Below are 18,216 nucleotides of genomic sequence, written 5' to 3' on the forward strand. Positions count from 1 at the left end.
GTGTGATAGAATACTCTCCACTTGCCTGGATGAGTGCAGCTCCAACAACACTCAAGATGCTTGACACCATCCAGGACAAAGCAGCCCCTTTGATTGGCATCCCATCTACCACCTTAAACATTCACTCGCTCCACTACTGGTGTACCATGGCTGCAGTGTGTACCATCTACAAGATGCACTGCAGCAACTCGCCAAGGCTTCTTTGGCAGCACCTCCCAAACCCAAGACCTCTTCCACCTAGAAGGACAAGGGCAGCAGACGCATGGGAACACCACCACCTCCAAGTTCCCCTCCAAGTCACACACCATCCTTACTTAGAAGTATATCGCCGATCTTTCATAGTCGCTGGGTCAAAATCCTGGAACTCCCTACCTAACAGCACTGTGGGAGTACCTTCATCACACGGATTGCAGCGGTTCAAAAAGGTGGCTACCACCTTCTCAAGGGCAATTAGGGATGGGTATTAAATGCTGGCCTTGCCAGCGACGCCCACATCCCATAACGAATAAAAAAAATACTATATTCATTGCTAATACTGCACAGCTTGATTTTAACCTATTGGCATTGAATCTGAGATATCTGGCATAGTTGGGTGAGGGGAAGCTCTCTCCTACTGTCTACCACAGATCGCATGAAATATTTTGCTGATTCTTTTCAAGCTATGGTAATTAAGGTACATTATATCACGAGGAGCAGCTGTCAGTATCTTATGATTTTAAAATTAAGGTAACAGATCATTAAATCAAATTGAAGAGTCATGAATATAAATAACACTGTGTGCTTATTATTTCATTATTCAAAACTAAATGCAAATTACCATAAACAGGAAGGTAACTGAACGTATAACACAGAAAAATCAATGCTGCAAAGAGCTGACAAAGGTAAAATGTATATGGAGAATATCTGTCTTATTTTCTATCAAGTGCAACTTTTGGCAGACTGACAGCATTATAATGTGATTAGAGAAGTTCTGCAATCATCACTTCAGTGATGGTTTTCAATAAAACTGTTGTAGTGGCAATCGTTACAAAATATATGGTCTCATGCACATAAAAACAGCATTTGATCAATAGAGACTTTCAAAGCTTAATGGCAGTGGATGTAAAAGACTAAGGCCAAGAATGTTATAAGTGGGTGTCTAGGTGTACATTTGAGAGAGGCTCCAAATTGAAATCCACATCATTAAAGCTCATGCAAATGTCTTCTTCATTTGACTGATGGTGACAATCATAGTGTATAAGGAAAGTTACCATCCACCTGTATTTCATTATATATTGGCAAACAATTTGGCTCGCCATTTAACTGTCGGAGAATCTCAACAGAGTTATGTGCTCGGTCATTTGATATGAAGAAGCTGATTTCCCTCACCTCTGAAAAGAACCTAGTTTTGCAAAGTGTTTCTGAAGACTTGAAAACAGTAGTACTTACATTCAATAGATTGAGAGTGAGACAAAACTCATTTGTTAAAGAGAAGACATTAGCCTACAAATTGTGTAAAGCATTATGCTGGTGGCTTTTGAGTGATATGACCAGCAACATTAAGATACATGGCCTGAAATTCCTGTGTAAGTGTTGAGGGTGCTGTTTGTTAAGTTTGTTGAGCTCATTGATTCATGGATAACCGATGCTTAAGGGGCCAACTAACCAAATTCCAATCTACATGAGTTGCAAAAAGTTGTAATTCTATCACTTATGTGAAACAGATGTTGCAGTAAGGAAGATTTCCGCCTGCCCGGATACTGAAGAAAACTGAAATATCACATAATCGGGGAGAAATTGAGTATAGCCCCGTTTGGGGCGCCAGCCTCGCCAGGGCGCTAAAAGTAGTGCCCCGGAAACATTCGCGCCCGCGCACCGGAAATTGAGTTGTTGCGCCCCAAAGGGAAGCGCGGCGCTACTGGAGGCGCCCCGCATCCCTCTTGGGGCATTGAGAGTGAATATTGTGGCGCTACGTGTCACAGTGCCACACGCTGCGGCACGTCGCGCTGCGGTATTGCAGGCCATCCTCCCCTTCTTAAAGGGGAGGGGCCTTGTATAGCGCAATCTGGGGCCCAGCTGGGTCCCCGAGGATCGGGAGTGCAGGCAAAAGAGCCCGGCACCGAGGAGAAGTGCCGGGCTCTTGGAGCGTAGCCGGCACTCTGCGGGGGCGGGGGGGGGGGTTCCGGAGGCCGGGGATGGGAGTGCAGGCAGGTGCTGGCAGGCGGCCAACAACAAAAATGGCCGCCCGCACCTCGCCTTTAATTTGCGCCTCCCTGGCCGCAGGTAGGCCCCCCTGAACCGGTCGGACATAGCCTCCGGCGGTAAATCAGGGGGCGCTGCCAAATATCGTGGCTGGGGTGTCAGTGGGGCGCTGCGCACACCGATGACATCATCGGCAGCAGCGCAGCGCTAATGGTTAGCACCACCACTAACGTCCCGCGGAATTTAGCGGGAGGCGTGGGCAGTGCCGCGCCCAGGTGCCAGTTGGCTTGCGACCCACTTAGCGCCCTCTTAAAGCGCTAACGGGTGGCGCAACCTACTGAATTTCTCCCCCCAATGTTCTTTATGGTGTGGATAGTTTTAAAGTGCTCCCCTGGTGTAATGTATATACCTTTAAGGGGGGAACTACTTTTTACAGCTCATGTATACTGTAGTACCGGCAGTGACCACACCTATATATAGCACTGAGTAGTAATCTGTACAGTTCAGTTCCAGAGTGAGCCACGTTGAGTAAACACCTGTTATACCGTTCTCCTGCAGTCTGTGTCTTACTACTGACGGAGACAACATTGGCGACGAGGCAAATTTGATCCTACCTGCAACTCTGCATCACCTCCCAGGGATTCGTTCCTGCAGACCAGTAGATTGGAGGTCAAGGCCAGAGACACGGGCGTCGACCATGGGCTACCGCCCAGTCATCCAGCAGAGACTCGAGAATTGCGGGGGAGGCTGTTGAGAGCCAGGCTTGGCTTTCCAGTCGCAGTGGTCCAGCAAAACGGGCTGGCAACAGGTAGTGCGCAGACCCTTCCCGGACAGTGGCGGGCTAGAACCCGACCGAGCGGCACAGCAAAGGGCCGAGCAGCATCGACGGGAGAGAGAGAGAGAGGGCAGAGCGCACACGGCGCAGCCGGTGTTCAGGGACGGAGCAGCGTTGAGGAGAGGGAGAGCGACGCGCAGAAACACGCGAGGTGCCGCCATTGCCACGAGGACCACCGAGAGCGGCGTTGGCAGCAGCGCAGGAGAAACGCGCGAAACCTACAGGGCGCCGCCATTGCCATGAGGACCGCCGAGAGCGGTGTTGGCAGCAGCGCAGAAGAAGCGCGCGAAACCTACAGGGTGCCGCCATTACCACGAGGACCGCCGAGAGCGGCGTTGGCAGCAGCGGGGGAGGAAGGAAAGCGCGGGAGATGCCATTTTAAGCCATTTTAAACTACACCCAAAATGCCGAAGATTGGCAGTATCATCGCATTTGACAATGAAGTCGAAGATTGGACTACATATGTCGAACGAATAGAGGTATACTGCAAGGCAGATGAGGTGTCAGATGACAAGAAAGCGCTGGTATTGTTAAATTTAATGGGTGCAAAGACATATGGCTTATTACAAATCTAGTAACCCCAGCGAAGCCAGTGGAAAAGAGTTTTGGAGACATAGTGATGATACTACAGGAACATTTAAAACCCATACCGCTGCTGATAGCAGAAAGATTCAAGTTTCACAAACGGAACCAGCATAAGGATGAAAGCAATGCTGAATATTTAACAGAACTGCGCAAACTATCGAAACACTGCCAGTTTGGAACGGGACTGGCAGATACCTTAAGGGACAAGTTTGTGTGTGGGCTTCAAAGTGAAGGAACCCAGAAACGGCTTTTATCTGAAAAGGACCTTACACTGGACAAGGCTTTCAGCATTGCGGTATCATATGAAGCAGCAGCACGGGGCGCTGCAGAGATACAACAGAGACCGCAAGAATATGGCACAAACGAAATGTCATAAAGAACAGAGAAGTGCTATCGCTGCGGCAGAACAACACACGACCAGAATGATTGCTGGTTCAAAGACAAAATGTGCAGACAGTGTGGAAAAGTAGGACACATAGCACGAGTCTGCAGGTCGGGAAAGGAAACCAGCAATAAGAAATCTCCAAAAGAAAAGTACAAGAAGGTACATAAGGTGATGGAGAATAGTTCAGACGAACAAAAGAGTGATACCGACTCCGAAAGCAGGGAGCTGAGTTATCTGAAACTACATAATGTGATCAAAATGGAGGGATCACCGAACCATTTGGGTCACTCTCAAGATAGCAGGAGTCCAGGTAAAAATGGAATTGGACACAGGATCAGCCCTAACAGTCAAAAACCGATGGGACTACGAGCGGCTATTGTCACACATACCCTTGAGAGACACAAAAATTATTTTGAAGACGTACACGGGGCAAAAAGTCTACCCCAAAGGAAAAATAAGGGTGGCCGTTATATATAACGGTAAGGAAACACCAAAACTAGACCTGTATGTATTGCAAGATGGAGGACCACCATTACTGGGACGTGAATGGATCCAGAAAATACAGCTGGATTGGCATTCCATACAAGCACTGACTGTGGCTGCCAAAAAGGATGACGACGTCACACCTGGGCGACTGTCAAAGATCCTAACCGACGTGCAAGAAGTGTTCCAGCAAGGACTCGGAACACTAAAAGGCATGACAGCAACAATTAAAATCGAAGAAAACGCAAGCCCAAAATTTTTTAAGGCCAGACCGGTACCTTATGCGATCCGCCCAGCTGTCGAAGCAGAGCTGGAGAGTTTGAAACGTTCAAGAGTACTGTCCAAGGCAGACTGGAGCGAGTGGGCTACACCCATCGTCCCTGTGATGAAAAAGTCGTTGAGCAGCACGCCTGGGGAACCAAGGAAGGTTTGCATCTGTGGGGACTTTAAGGTAACAGTGAACCCAGTCCTTCACACCGTGCAATATCCACTTCTGCGGATTGAAGATATTTTCGCCTCGCTATCTGGAGGGAAACGCTTCACTAAGATTGATCTGGCCCAGGCATATCTGCAAATGGTGGGAGAAGAAGCATCAAAAAAATACCTCAGAATCAACACCCATAAAGGTCTCTACCAATACAACCGGCTGGTATTCGGGGTAGCATCAGCTCCGGCTATTTGACAAAGGGCAATGGAACAAGTCCTGTAAGGGATCCCAGGGACCCAGTGTTATTTGGACGACATCCTGGTCACGGGCGAAAATGACAGTGATCACCTCGCCAACCTGGAGCAGGTGCTCACTAGATTGAAGGAATATGGGCTCCGAGCTAACCGCCCCAAATGCGAGTTTTTTAAAAAACAGATCTCGTATTGTGGCCACGTTATCGATAAAGAGGGGTTACATAAGTCCCCAGAAAAGATTGAGGCAGTAGTCAAGGCTCCAGCACCGGAAAATGTGTCACAACTGAAGTCGTTCCTCGGGCTGGTAAACTACTACCATAAGTTCTTGCCAAATTTGTCTACAATACTACACCCACTGAACACCCTACTGCAAACTGGAGTGCCATGGAAGTGGAGTGACGAATGTAAACGAGCTTTCCAGAAGAGCAAAACACTAATCACATCGAAAGAGGTATTGGCCCATTTCAACCCAGCACTACCAATTCAGTTGGCGTGTGATGCATCACCCTACGGCATTGGAGCGGTGCTGTCGCACAAATTCTCGGACGGCTCAGAGAGGCCAATAGCCTTTGCGTCATGATCACTAACCTCAGCCGAGCGTGACTACGCCCAGATTGACAGGGAGGCCCTCAGCCTAGTGTGGGGAGTGAAAAATTTCAATCACTATCTGCACAGGCAGAAATTCACCTTGCTGACTGACCACCAGCCTCTTGTCTCCATTTTTAATCCGAAGAAGGGCGTTCCGGTGATGACTGCGCAACGACTACAAAGATGGTCACTCTTTCTAGGGGCGCACCACTATGAGATTGAATATAAGGGCACGAAACAGCATGGAAATGCTGATGGGCTATCACGCCTGCCACTGCCTACTGTGGAGGAAGCACCAGCAGTGGATCCTGTCGAAATATTTCATTCGACTATAGTTGAATAGCTACCGGTAACTAACGCTCGTATAGAAAACGAGACCCGAAATGACCCGACACTGTCTCGGGTATATGATTTGACGGTGAAGGGATGGCCAGCACATGGCGACTCACTGTTGCCAGCATTCTCGACAAGAAGAGAACAGCTGTCAGTGTGCCGGGGGACCTTGATGTGTGGATCCCGAGTGGTAATTCCACCCAAGTTAAGGGATAGAGTGCTCAATGAGCTTCATGAGTTTCATCTGGGAGGGGTAAAAATGAAAAACCTTGCCAGGGCTTATGTGTGGTGGCCGGGAATCGATAAACAAATCGAGGACCTGACCAAGAGCTGCTCAGGATGCCAGAAAGTCCAAAATGCACCACCACATGACCCTCTACACCCATGGGAGTGGCCCTCATCTCCATGGCAACGGGTGCATATTGATTTTGCTGGTCCATTCATGGACTCAATGTTTTTAATAGCCGTGGATGTGCACTCGAAATGGCCTGAGGTCATCAAAATGTCCTCCACCACCACGGAGAAAACTATTGCAGTCCTACGGACCATTTTTGCCAGGAACGGCTTGCCAGAACAGATTTGCTCCGATAACGGACCACAGTTTGTGTCCGAAGAGTTCCGGAGGTTTATGAAGAAGAATGGGGTAAGGCATTACACATCCGCCCCGTAACATCCAGCCACAAATGGATTGGCTGAGAGGTTCGTACAAACCTTTAAGAAGGCAATAAAGGCTATGTACAATGACAACATTCCGCTGCAGCATAAGGTGGACAATTTCCTGTTCGCCTACCGGAATGCGACACATGCAGTCACCAACCAGGCCCCGGTCATGATGTTCTTTAACCGAAGGTTAAGATCTCGCCTGGATTTGCTCAGACCAAACGTACGAAGAGATGTTGAGAGTAAGCAATTCCAGCACATCCATGAGAAGCCAACAAGGAGCTTCAGTGTAGGGCAACCAGTCTTGGCCCGCGACTACCGAACAGAAAAATGGCAGCCAGGAACGATATGCACATGGCAGGGCCCACTAATGTACACAGTGGACGTTGGGGAGAACATCGTGAGACGCCATGCTGACCAGATCCTAGAGTCACAGGAACAAGTCAACCCCATGCCTCGCCCATACGTACCTGGTGAGGAACCCGATGTACAGGTCGCATCTACCCCAGAAACAGTAGCATTGGAAGCTGATGAATCAACCGACGACATGGTGCCAGAATCGCCTCCGCACCAAGAGCGAGACACTCGGGAAAGGCGCTATCCAGAAAGGATCAGAAAGCCTCCCCAAAGACTGAATATATAAATGGACTATTTTCAGCTAACGTTGTATGTTAAAAGTGTTAATTGTAATTAGTTTGATATTTAATTGTTAAATGAGTGTTATGGTACTGTTAATCTAAAAGGGGAGGAATTGTAATGTATATACCTTTAAGGGGGGATCTACTTTTTACAGCTCATGTATACTGTAGTACCGGCAGTGACCACACCTGTATATAGCACTGAGTAGTAATCTGTACAGTTCAGTTCCAGAGTGAGCCACGTTGAGTAAACACCTGTTATACCGTTCTCCTGCAGTCTGTGTCTTACTACTGACGGACACAACACCTGGCAATTAGCTTATCAGAGCAGGGCGAATAGGAGCAGTGAAGAGCTACCAGAGGTTTCAGATGGCGTCAAAGGTTTATTGTCTGGATCTGGCACGATACCACCCATCGCATCCATAGGCTGCGGCACAGCTACCTGTTAATGACAGGTGGGCACTGCATCTGGATGCTACGATTTAGCAGGGAGGCAGTTGCAGAGCTCAGGCTTCTACTTCAGGAAGACTGGCAGACAAGGTGCCCATGGCCCTCTTATGTCCCCGGCTCCTTCCAGGCCAGTGTGGAACTATCAGCAGAATCAAGCAATTGGCTGACCATAGATGTGTCAAACAGGTCATTGATACTTTATTCAGGAGGACCAACACCTTGCTCTCCTTTCCCACTGGTCAGCAAAAGCAGCAGAATAAGCCTTCCCAATTCCACTGGACAGCTGAGTTTCCTAAAGTACAGAGATTGATTCATTGATTGACAGCCATGTGGCTCTTCAGGCCCGTAACCATAAAGCAATGTCCTACATGAACAGAAAAGGATTCTACTCCATCAATATCTAGTTGGTCAATCAATATGATTGACATTTTAAAGTGATGAAAGGAATAGATTCTGCCTAGTTGAATGGACCATTTGAGATGGATAGGAATGGGAGAACTAGGGAGCATGAATATAAATTGCATAAGCAAAAAATTAAGTTAGATGTTAAGAGGCATTTCTTTTTGCATAGAGTCATCGTGCTCTTGAACTAAATACTGAAGCATGTGATAAGTATGGATTGCTTACAGTCCTTCAAAAGAAAGATGGCCAAATTCTTGAGAGAAGAGGACTTTTGCAGGGTAGCTGAATAAGAGGGAAAGGGCGAAGACAGGAGAAGGGCCATCCTCAATAGCCCAGCACATCAGCACAGAGGAGGCGGCCCTTGAGATCATGGGAGCCGAGGAGGATACGCAAGTGGGGGACGGACAGACGGGCGCATCAGAGCAAGCTGGTGACAGAATAGTTTTTCATCTCTCTCATTGACATTGCATGAGTGACTGATATTGATTCTGATGCTCTAACAGATTGACTTATGATCATCTGCACAATTCCATGTGCATGCAACGTTTATCTCACATGTCAACTCTTTCCTTTACTCCCCCACAGGACCATCGACTGCCCCCCTCCCCAGTGTTCAGGAGGAACAGCCTGAGCCACAAGACTCCTCAGAGGAAGCTGCAACCTCTGAGGGTGCAGCGTCACCAGAATTAAGTGCACCCAGCACCAGCGCAGACACTCACACCTCGGTGGGACCTTCAGGACATAGAGTAGTGTTATCACCTGGTGTATCACAGCTCACAAGTGAGCATCAGCAGATGGTGGAGACAGGGACAGCAGTGGAGAGTCCTCGTCGGAGGGCGCAGGGTGCTCTCAGCTCGGCTCAGCTGCATGTCGACCCTGTGCCTCCGGGTCCATTCAGAAGGAGAGTGGGGCTGGAATTCCAGGAACAGGTGCAGGAGTCTCTGGCAGGTTTTGTCTCCAGGGTCACTGCGAATGTGGAGCGGATGGAGGAGTCCATCGCTAACATGAGCAGAGCCTTTGTGGAGGCATTGGTGCATGAATGCATCACCGTGGAAAGGATGGCTACAATGGAGGAAAGGGTGGCTACGGCCATGGAGGAGCTAAGTTGCCAGAGTGTTGAAAACATGGTCATTGTTCAGAATAGACTGACATCTCTGGAGGAGCGATGGACAGCTATTGAGTGGAGAAACCAGAGCTTCATGGAAGTCCTCTGGAGGACTGCCAGTGCAGAAACGGGTCCTCATGGCCCCCATGAAGTGCAGCAAGGTGCTCTCAAGCCACTTGCTAGCTCAGCAGTGGGCCTGACCCATGAGAGGGATGTTGGTGGCAGACAACAAGGAAGTGGGGGCTCCTCTCCAAGCGCTCACGCTCCCATGCCACTACAGGGACCTCGGTCAGAGCCCCACCAGAGTCCCCACCCAACTGAAATTGGCGTCTCATCCCCTGCACAGCCGCAGGAGCAGCAGACTGTTGGCGAGCCCTCACAGGCTCGCAACCCCAGAGGACGCCCACCAAAGGTGTCGAGGCAGGAGCAGTATGAAAGTGAGCAAGGGGCCTCCACATCTGCAGAAGCCACAGGGGAAGCACCACGTAGGAGCATGCGTAAGAGGAAGATAAAGCACAAGTAGTCACAAGGGTAGTCACTTGGGTGTTCTGATGTGTTTAATTGTGAAATGCCATCCGTGAATTAATGTTATAAAATGACTTGATGGCAAACTGTTGAAGTTGTGGGCTGTGTCATTTCGCAAATGGGACTTCCACATTGAGGGCTCAGGGTGAATTGGAATTGTCAGTATGGTGGTCAGAGTGATAGGAAGCCGCAGGTTCTTGTCCATTGTCGATGGTGTGGTAAGAAGGTGCGAGCCAAATGTGTTTCATTGGGCAGCCGAAGCAAATCTGGCCAAGATGAGTGCATCCCTTGCATACCGGGCAGCAGTGTGCTCGTGTGCTGCTGCCGCTGGTTGATGCGCCTCCGCAAGCTCTTCATTCTTGCCCTCCTACTCGTCCTCATCCTCATCTGAGGAGGCTATGTGATGAGCCACTTCTACCTCAGGCAGCTGCAAGCCACAATGCTGTGTCATGTTGTGACGTGCACAGCAGCCCACGATGATTCTGGAGACCCTGGCTGCTGAGTACTGCAGGGCTCCACCTGATCTATCAAGGCATCTGAAGCGTGTCTTCAGCAAGCCGATGGTTTGCTCAATAATGGATCTGGTGGAAATGTGGCTGCAGTTGTAGCGCTCCTCAGCTTCGTTGGATGGCCTCCTCAAGGGCATCATTAGCCACATCTTCAGGGGATAGCACTTGTCTTCAAGTAGCCATCCGCAAAGTTGGTCTGGCGGACTGAAGAGCGGAGGCACACTAGACTGCCACAGGATGAAAGAGTCATGGCAACTGCCAGGGTACTTGGCGCAAACATGCAAAATTTCCTTCTTGTGGTTATACGCCAGCTACACGTTGAGGGAGTGGAAGCCCTTGTGGTTGACAAAAATACCTGGATTGTGATGGGGTGCCTTAAGGGCCACAGGTGTGCAGTCAATGACGCCCTGCACCCTTGGAAAGCCTGCCAGATTAGCAAATCCAACCGCACGTGTGGTTACACTTGCTTGATCCTTGGAGAAGTTGATGTAATTGTGCGCGTTGGCAAAGAGGGCATTGGTTACCTGCGTGATGCAAGTGTGTGCAGCTGCCTGGGACACGTCGCTGATGTCAGCTGCTGATCCCTGGAATGAGCCTGAAGCAAAAAAGTTGAGTGCGGTGGTGACTTTGACGGCCACTGGTAAGGGGTGTCCACCCTCTCCTCTGGGCTCCAGGTCATGCTGCAGCATTGTGCAGATGTCACCCACTACCTTTCACGAAAGTCTGAGCCTCCTTTGGCACTACTGCTCAGTCATGTTGAGGAAGCTCATCCTCTGTCTGTAAATCCTGTTTTGGGGGTATCTCCTGCGGCAACCTCCTTCCCTGCGCTGGTGCCTTCTGGCCTGTGCAGCTTCAGGTGGGTGGGCAGCAGGTTGGCGCTCCTGTTGTTGGTGCTGCTGTTGTTCAGGGTTCTGCTTCTGCCGCAGCTGATCTTCATCCGAATCTGATGTCCAGGAGGAAAGGAAATAAATGGTTCCCATGCTGCTGGTATATACCTCAGTTGAGGAAGCGCTCAGTCAAGGTGGGGAGAGGGGTTTCCCAGGAGGTCACAGTGGAGATGGATCTTAGGTTCAAAACTTCCAAAATCAGTAGACCTGCAAAAAGTTCTCCCAGACCTGAGAAAATAAAGTTCTGGCACCTGCAAATGATCATTGTGGAAAACTCCATTTTTATGGTGGAGCTGCAGCTGTTAGTAAGCTATCCACTTGTGAGCCCGACAGGATTAACTGGCGTGTTCCAGAGGAAACGTGCAGCACTCTGAAATGTGGTAAACTCTTAAAGGCCTCTCAAAATGGCATTAAAGAGGCACTTACGATATAGGTAAAAAGCGGGATGAGGTCCTAAAAGCGGAATATAGGGAGTTAGGAGATAAATTAAAAAACAGGACCTCAAAGGTAGTAATCTCAGGATTGCTACCAGTGCCACGTGCTAGTCAGAGTACAAATAGAAGGATACTTCAGATGAATACGTGGCTAGAGGAATGGTGCCAGGGGGAGGGATTCAAGTTCCTGGGACATTGGAACCGGTTCTGGGGGAGGTGGGACCACTTCAAACCGAATGGTCTGCATCTGGGCAGGGCTGGAACCGATGTCCTAGGGGGAGTGTTTGCTAGTGCTGTGGGGGAGGGTTTAAACTAAAATGGCAGGGGGTTGGGAACCTGATCAGGGAGACAGAGGAAAGGGAAACAAGGATAAAAGCAAAAGATAGGAAGGAGAAAAACAAAAGTGGCAGTCAGAGAAATCAACAGTTTAAATCAAACATGGCCACTGTAAATAATAATTCTAATAGGTCTAAGAGCGTTAAAAAAACAAGCCTGAAGGCTTTGTGTCTTAATGCGAGGAGCATTTGTAATAAGGTGGATGAATTGGCTGCGCAAATAGAGGTAAACGAATATGATTTGGTTGGGATTACAGAAACGTGGCTCAAGGATGGCCAAGACTGGGAACTCAACATCCAGGGGTATTCGATATTCAGGAAAGATAGGCCAAAAGGAAAGGGAGGTGGGGTAGCATTACTGGTTAAAGAAGGGATTAACACAATTGTAATGAAGGATATTAGCTCTGATGATGTGGAATCTGTATGGGTAGAATTGAGAAATACTCAGGGGAAAAAAATGTTAGTGGGGGTGGTATATAGACCTCCAAACAGTAAGGCGGAGGTTGGGGATGGCATTAAAAGGGAAATTAAAGAAGCGTGCAATAAGGGCACAGCAGTCATCATGGGTGACTTTAATCTACATATAGATTGGGCCAATCAAATTAGTAACAATACTGTGGAGTGGGAATTCCTGGAGTGTTTACGGGATGGTTTCCTGGACCAATATGTCGAGGAACCAACCAGAGATCAGGCCATCTTAGACTGGGTATTATGTAACGAGAAAGGATTAATTAGCAATCTTGTTGTACGAGGCCCCTTGGGTCGGAGCGATCATAATATGATCGAATTCTTCATTAAGATGGAAAATGAAGTAGTTGACTCAGAGACTAGGGTCCTCAATTTAAATAAAGGAAACTACGATGGTCTGAGGAGCGAGTTGGGTAGGATTGATTGGGGAATTTCACTCAAAGGGTTGATGGTGGATAGGCAATGGCAAACATTCAAAGACGAATTGATGAGCTACAGAATTTGTTCATCCCAGTTTGGCATTAAAATAAAACAAAAAAGGTGACTCAACCGTGGCTAACAAGGGAAATTAGGGATAGCATAAGATTCAAGGAGAGGACATATAAATTGGCCAGAAAAAGCAATAATCCTGAGGATTGGGAGCAGTTTAGGATTCAACAAAGGAGGACAAAGGGATTAATTAAGAAAGGGAAAATAGAATATGAGAGTAAGCTTGCAAGGAACATAAAAACTGACTGTAAAAGCTTTTATAGATATGTGAAGAGAAAAAGATTGGTGAAGTCAAGCGTAGGTCCCTTGCAGTCAGAATCAGGGGAATTTATAATGGGGAACAAAGAAATGGCAGACCAACTAAATACATATTTTGGTTCTGTCTTCACAAAGGAGGACACAAATAACCTCCCAGAGATGCCGGGGAACATAGGGTCTGATGAAAGGGTGGAACTGAAAGAAATCAGTATTTGTAGGGAAATGGTGTTAGGAAAATTGATGGGACTGAAGGCCGATAAATCCCCAGGGCCTGATAATCTACATCCCAGGGTACTTAAGGAAGTGGCCCTAGAAATAGTAGATGCATTGCTGGTCATCTTCCAGAACTCAATAGACTCTGGAACAGTGCCCATGGATTGGAGGGTAGCTAAAGTTACCCCACTCTTGAAAAAGGGTGGTAGAGAAAAAGCGGGGAACTACATCGGTAGTGGGGAAAATGCTAGAGTCCATTATAAAAGATGTAATAGCAGAGCACTTGGAAAGCAGTGACAGGATCGGACAAAGTCAACATGGATTTACAAAAGGTAAATCATGCTTGACTAATCTACTGGAATTATTTGAGGATGTAACTGGTAAAATAGATAAGGGAGAACCAGTGGATGTGGTGTATTTGGACTTTCAGAAGGCTTTCGATAAGGTCCCGCATAAGAGATTAGCGTGCACAATTAGGGCACGTGGGATTGGGGGCAAGGTATTGACTTGGATAGAGAACTGGTTGGCGGACAGAAAGCAAAGAGTTGGAATAAACGGGTCGTTTTCCGAGTGGCAGGCAGTGACTAGTGGGGTACCGCAAGGATTGGTCCTAGGACCCCAGCTGTTCACAATATATATTAATGATCTGGACGAGGGAATTGGATGTAATATCTCCAAATTTGCAGACGACACAAAGCTAGGTGGGAGGGTATGCTGTGAGGAGGATGTCGTGAAACTCCAGTACGATTTGGACAAGTTGGGTGATTGGGCAGAAACATGGCAAATGCACTATAATGTGGATAAATGTGAGGTTATCCACTTTGGTGGCAAAAACAGGAAGGCAGATTATTATTTGAATGGCAATAGATTGGGAGAAGGGGAAGTGCAAAGAGACCTGGGTGTTCTTGTGCACCAGTCGCTGAAGGTAAGCATGCTTTTGCCTCAGGCGGTTAAGAAGGCAAATGATATGTTGGCCTTCGTAACAAGAGGGTTTGAGTACAGGAACAAGGATGTCTTGCTACAGTTGTACAGGGCCTTGGTGAGACCGCACCTTGAATATTGTGTGCAGTTTTGGTCGCCTTACCTGAGGAAGGACGTTCTTGCCATGGCAGGAGTGCAGCGAAGATTCACCAGGCTGATACCTGGGATGGCAGGAATGACGTATGAGGAGAGATTGTGTCGATTGGGCTTATACTCACTGGAGTTTAGAAGATTGAGAGGGGATCTCATCGAAACCTATAAAATTCTATCAGGCCTGGACAGACTAGATGCAGGAAGGATGTTTCTGATGGCCGGGGAGTCCAGAACCAGGGGTCATAGTCTAAGGATAAGGGGTAATCCACTTAGGACTGAAATGAGGAGGAATTTCTTCACCCAGAGAGTGGTGAACCTGTGGAATTCTCTGCCACAGAGGGCGGTGGAGGCCAGTTCATTAAATATATTCAAGAAAGAGTTGGATATATTTCTTAAGGCTAAAGGGATCAAGGGATATGGGGAGAAGGCAGGGACAGGGTACTGAGTTTGGATGATCAGCCATGATCTCATTGAATGGCGGAGCAGGCTCGAAGGGCCGAATGGCCTACTCCTGCTCCTATCTTCTCTGTTTCTATGTTTCTAAGGTCCTATCCCGCCTCTTGGAGGCAGGACCGAAACGGGGTCTGAAAGCCCTCATTTGGGAAAGTTGCTCAGAGGCAGGTCGGAGGCGAGATTGGAGCCCGACCACATTTTTGGCAACTTTCCCACCTGACCCGCCTTCAAACCCGCCTCCTCGGGCCTGGCAAAATCCAGCTCGTTGTTTGTAATGTAACTACAAATTTGCATAAGAAGTGAAATTCCAGCTGCTCTAGTTCAGAACTGTTTAATAGAAACACTCCTCTGGAAACAGATGCAACTCTGAAGCAGTGTAAACACTCACCCTGGGCTAGCACTTAGCTCGACGGCTGCTGTGCACAGATTCACATCAAGCTGGCAGATTCTGCAGCGCTCTTGTGGATTCCAGCCATTAAATCAAAAGTCAGTGCATGCATCAGCCAGGTAATGTAATACATCTCAGTTCATGAACTCCAGATAAACACTGGGACAATCACTTTGAGTTTGGGTCATCCGGACCCAAATTGAATGGAGTCTCTTTGGGGTTGTTTGCTCAGCCGGAAGGTTAAGCAAAATTCAATCTATTTGTCATCACATCTTTCGTTGCCTTATGTCAGATCTTAGCAACTTTTTAGTTGAAAATAAGCATCCAAAGATTGGAAAACATGCCTACACGGATTTAAGTACGACATGATGATAATGAGCTGTATTCAAGATTGCTAAATAAATCGGCACATTATTTACATTGTGGAATCACTCTGCAATATAAGATGGGTCCCATTATGTGAATTTACTCTGTTTATAATGTGGGCCATTTTCTGTCATTCTATATTGGAGTTATTTGGAAAGGAAGAATATAAAAGAATACAATGAAATGGGATTCGAGTACTGTGGAAGAGCCGACGTTTTTGTCAGTTTCCTTGATTTGGCTGATGACACAGATTGCTGGCTCTGTGGGGGCTGGGGGAGGTGGCGGGGGTGGTGGGGGCTGCGGATGTAGCTCAAGGTGAAGCTGGCATAGGCACGATGGGCCTGAATGGCCTTCTGTGTTGTTATTTCTATGGTTCTATAGGGGTTATTTTAATCTCCCCCCCTGCTGCCAGCAGGCAGGGGATACATAGAATTACATAGAATATACAGCACAGAAACAGAAACCGGCCAATGGGTCCATCTGGTCTATGCGGTGTTTAAGCTCCGCTCACCTGACTTCATCTAACCGTATCAGCATAACCTATTCCTTCTCCCTCATGTGCCTATCTAGCTTCCCCTTAAATGCATCAATGACATTTGATTTGACTAAAGGCTGACAAATCCACTGGACCTGATGGCCTACAGCCTAGGGTTTTAAAAGAGGTGCCTACAGAGATAGTGGATGTACTGGTTCTGATCTTCCAGGATTCCCTAGGTTGTAGAACAGTCCCCATGGATTACAAGGTAGCAAATGTAACCCCACTATTCAAGAAAGGAGGGAGAGAGAAAACAGGGAACTATAGACCAGTTAGCCTGACATCAGTGGTGGACAAAATGCTAGAATCTATTATTAGAGACATGTTAACAGGGCACTTAGAAAATCATAATATGATTGGGCAGAGTCAACACAACATGGATTTATTAAAGGGAAATTGTGTTTGACAAATCTAATAGAGTTTTTGGAGGTTGTAACTAGCAGGGTAGATAAGGGGGAAGCAGTGGATGTAGTTTATTTGGATTTTCAGAAAGAATTCAATAAGGTGCCACACAAGAGGTTAATACACAAAATTAGAGCTCATGGAATTGGGAGTAATATATTAGCATGGATTGAGGATTGGTTAAAGGACCGAAAACAGAGAGTAGGAATAAATAGGTCATTTTCGGGTTGGCAGGTTGTAACCAGTGGAGTACCTCAAAGGTCAATGCTTGAGCCTCAGCTATTTACAATTTATATCAATGACTTAGATGAGGGGACTAAGTGTAATATATCCAAGTTTGCTGATGATACAAAGCTATGTGGGAAAGTAAGTTGTGAGGAGGATGCAAAGAAGCTGCAAAGGGACAGGTTAAGTGAGTGGGCAAGAACATGGCAGATGGAATATAATGTGGAGAAATGTGAAGTTATCTATTTTGGTAGGAAAAATAGAAAAGCAGAATATTTTTTAAATAGTGAGAGATTGAGAAATGCAGTTGCAGCAAGCAATTAGGAAAGCAAATGTTATGCTAACCTTTTTCCAAAAGGATTGGAGTACAAAAATAAAGAAGTCTTACTACAATTGTATATGGCCTTGGTGAGACCAAACCTGGAACTGTGCACAGTTTTGGTCTCTTTACCTAAGGAAGGATATATTTGCAACAACGGTTCACCATACTGATTCCTGGGATGGGGAGAATTGTCCTATGACGAGAGATTGAGGATACTAGGCCTATAATCCCTGTAATTTAGAAGAATGAGAGGTGATCTCATTAAAACATATAGGGGGAGAAATTCAGTATCGCCTCGTTTGGGGCGTAAGTATCGGCCGGGCACGAAGTTTTGCGCCCGGCGCAAATTATCGCCACCTACTGGCAAATTGGCCTCTTTCGCCCCAGGAGGTGCTTGGAGCGCTAAAACAGGCGCTGCACGACTGTCTTAAGGTGCTAAGCTGGAGGAGCAAGGCGCTACCTCTTAGGGCGGGTGCAGCGCAGGTGCGGCCAGTTAGCGATTGCACACAGACACGCTGGCGCCGGTCAGCTCTTAAAGGGGAGGGTCGATCCTGAATTGCAGCCACGCCCTGCGCATCGGAGCCCTGAATCTCGGCCTGGACAGACCTGTTGCCACATACTTAAGCCAAGGACCACGGAGAGGGCGAGGGAGCGAGCACAGTGGTTCAGCGAGGGGGCCTTGGAGGGTCTGGTTGTCGCGGTGGAGCGCAGGCGATCTCTCCTGTACCTGGACAGTGGCAGGAGGCCGCTGCCCAGCGATTATTGAAAAGCTTGGAGGGAGGTGGCTCACAGAGTGACCTCCAGCAGCATGGTGCCTAGGACCCCTGTGCAATGCAGGAAGAAGTTCAACAACCTCACTCGGGTCGTCAGGGTGAGTGCCCTTTTCAGAATCCTCTTCATCCCTGCATGTCGACCTCACTTTATGGCCAAAGGGTCCTGAAAGCCCCAATTCCAAGCCCTCATCCAACACCTATGGCCCGTTCAGGAAACTCACACGCACATTCAGC

This window comes from Somniosus microcephalus, chromosome 1 (genome assembly GCF_052327205.1).
Source record: "Somniosus microcephalus isolate GS21.2 chromosome 1, FLI_Smic_1.0, whole genome shotgun sequence".
NCBI lineage: Eukaryota > Metazoa > Chordata > Chondrichthyes > Squaliformes > Somniosidae > Somniosus > Somniosus microcephalus.